Source organism: Belonocnema kinseyi, chromosome 1 (genome assembly GCF_010883055.1).
Source record: "Belonocnema kinseyi isolate 2016_QV_RU_SX_M_011 chromosome 1, B_treatae_v1, whole genome shotgun sequence".
NCBI classification, from domain to species: domain Eukaryota; kingdom Metazoa; phylum Arthropoda; class Insecta; order Hymenoptera; family Cynipidae; genus Belonocnema; species Belonocnema kinseyi.
Window position 1 is genome coordinate 119496455 of NC_046657.1, and position 3383 is coordinate 119499837.

At 32.4% G+C, this 3383-nt stretch overlaps 1 protein-coding gene across 1 annotated transcript in view; it reads right to left on the bottom strand.

Moving 5' to 3' along the window:
* Positions 1-3383, bottom strand: part of LOC117179838 (hemicentin-1-like) — a gene marked incomplete at its 3' end in the record, with an annotated part of 137787 nt that overhangs the window by 119650 nt on the left and 14754 nt on the right. The window lies entirely within an intron of this gene.

The window sequence follows — 3383 nt, forward strand, 5'->3', positions numbered from 1 at the left end:
GGTAGCGAGACATGGACTTATCAAGAAAAAGATAAGAGTAAAATTAACGCAATTGGCATGAGATTCATGCGCATAATAAGCGGGAAATCCCTAATGGACAAATTAAGTAACGAGATAATTCTAAGAGAATGTGGTGCAGAAGAGACGCTAGTAGACACATGGGAAAGAAATCGGTTAAGATGGTTCCGACATGTTGAGAGAATGCCAAATGAACGACTAACGAAACAAGTGTATCAAGGTAAAGTGAAAAAATGCATGGACATAAAAGAAGCTAGAGAAGTATGCCAGGACAGGAAAGTATGGCGGTAAATAGTTAGTAAAAAGAGTGTAAGTAGAGTGAATGACGCCTGAAACAAAGACCTTGGCTATTAATGAACCCAAGTAGGGAACCTTACATAACGAATTCGTGAGGTTCTTCGCTTGGGGTGATTGCTAGAGAGATTGATCAGCAAGCTAGGTCGGAGCAGTGTTGCGGAACGAACGTGTTATTTACTTAAATAGCACGAGAATTCTGGATCAATCTGAAAAATCTCTATCCCTTCCACACACTACTCCTTTCCCCTGCCGAGTTAGTCACGCCTACCCCGAAAGGGAAATGGCTTAATGGTGTAATAATAATAATAATAATAATAATAATAATATAAACGCGAGATAATATGAGTGAGAGCAGATATAAACGTGGTTCCCATGTATTAGGTCCTGAGTGTTGACACGAAAAAACGCATTCGATTATGTGACGAATGATCGACCCAAGTTCGGAAATTAGAGGAAATGAGGGACTTAATTTTCACTCATTCAAAGTTTCCCACTGCTGTTTTGAAATCTGCGAAATCGTAGAGTCTTTTCATATTGTTCATGGCTGCTTCTGCTTGATTGTGAAAGGCGTCTGTGGACATAAAAGTACGTCCACTTTCAAAATAGTGAATTTAAATATCACCGTTAGAAATATGTTGAAAATTAAACCACTTTTCAACCACTTTTGTGGTTGAAATCTCGTTGATTTACAGAACTAAAATGAAGTTTAGTCAAATGTAGTTGCAAATTCATAGAGACGTATGCACATACACCCATGCGCCATCGTACTTTTAACGAAGCCAGACCCCCACGTGACAAGGTCTTACCACTCCTTATATGAGTCCCGAGATGCATGAAATTCACAAAGGACATAAATGTAATATTTAGGAAAAGAAACAGCTTTAAAGAAGAAAAACGAAAGGTACTTTGGAATAATATTAATGAGAATATTTCATTCATACTATCGGTACTAACTGCTATATGCTTTTTTAGGTTATGATTACAAAAACGAGTATCGAAATGTTGTTATAAACGGACCCGAAATGGATTCTGGTAATATAATTGCAAAATACCTTTTGTCTTTTCTTTAAAGCTGCTTATTTTTATGAATATTATATGCACTTTATTAATCTCATGGAGCTCACCTCACAAACGTACGAAATAACTCAGGATTCCTTATCAAAATTCTTTTTGTACAGTTAATGAATTTCAAAGCACGTTAGTTTTAAATAATCTTTGTAGGTTTTGTTTAACATTTTTTAGTATTTAAAAATCTTGAATTAAACCTTTTTAATTCCCTGAAAAAATATACTTGTTTTTAAATTTATTAACTATGCCGGCTAACATTTTTTCCTCTACACTGAAATTTCAATTGCAAGTAGTTGAATTTTCATCTTTCCTAAGCCGTCTATTAAATTTATATTCAAAGTAAGTAAATTAGTATTAGTTATAATGCTTCGACTTACTAGATCAATATTTGTCTTCAAACCTAAGGATCCAAGAAAGAAAAATGTACATACTTACTTCTGATTAAACTGATCATCGTCTAACATATGATAGCTATAATGATTTTCGCATATTAAAATACAGTTTTCCATTCGCCATTCCATAGGTTAGGATTTTAATGATTGGATATCAGGCTGATCAGGGTGATTTAAAAAGCATGATTTTTGAATTTTGATGAGAAACGGGCTAAAAAACGTTCCACATGGTATGAGAAAAAATTTTTCTCAAGAAAAAGCAAATCGATTGATTTTTAGATGGTGCAAAACTCAATTTTTAAAATTCTTTTGAAAATTCTGAACGGTTGCTTATCATAAAATACTGTATAAATTCTTCAGTTTTGAATATAATTCGAGATGTTCGCGCATCTAGTCAGTTTGAGCAATCCTAGGGCGTGCACCTTAATCATTTTGAATCCTTCACATTATTACATAGTACCCTTAAAATTAAATGGTCAACCCAGCGAAGAATGAAGTTTAGTGATTGTGAATTCTCTTTTATTAAAGTTCTTTAGTCTTTCACGAACACATACTTATCACTTATCACGTGAGAAAAGAAGGATAAATGCAAATTTTTAGATTTAATTTAAAAACCATTTTTTAATCAAACATTTTATTGTGCCTTGTGCCTTCTGGTCCGAAAATTTAATTTGTTTATTCTATTAATTTTTGTCGCGTCTTATGCCATTTGTCCAAAAATGTTATTGCTTTATTTTCAATGTTGTTTTTTTACAAATATAACAAAAACTACGCATCATATCAAAAAGTGATTCATAAAGAATTAATTGGTCTTTTTGGGTTCACAATTCTTGCACTTTTTTTCGTATCTTTCATAGATTGACCGAAAAATGAAATGATTTATTTTTTAATTATTTCTTGTGAGGACTTTTAGAAATCAACGTTTTTGTTCTCGTCCCTTTTTTCACCTCGTGCGTTACTTGGCTTTGAATGTTCATTTTCTTTTTTTCTTTTAGATTTTGAAAATGATATCACTCTGATAATTTTATTTTTATTGGAAAAAGTGGTTACGATAAACTGTTCGAACTTCCGAGCACGATAAAAAGTCTTACATAGAATTTTTAAATCTTCAAAAAAAGTACCCTGTTAATTGAGCACAATCGGATAATGAGCACAATCAACAAAAAAATATGGGTGTTAAAATGGCCTGCAGAGCATCAGCGCCGCATTGTGGTAATATAATAAATATTATATATATATGTATATATATATATTTAATATTATTTAAGCATTTATTGGGTAAAGGAGGGTTCTCGTAATATTGTAAACCACTAAAGCATAATTTTAAATATTGATTACGGTAGTCTACAAAATCACTTCTGATGTTATGACAAAAATGCGGAGTGTAAATATTCTTATTTTAACATCTAGGAAACAACAAATTAGAATTTGAAAGGAAAAAACTTGTTTCTCCGACTTCTCCCGCAATATTAATTCAACATTGTACAGAAAATGACGTTTCGCGATTCCTTACTAATGTGGTTTCAGGCTTTAAACAAAATATCGGTTCTCGATCGACAAAATATTTCGACGAAAATTCACAAAGATATCTCGCTTTTTCATTTTCAC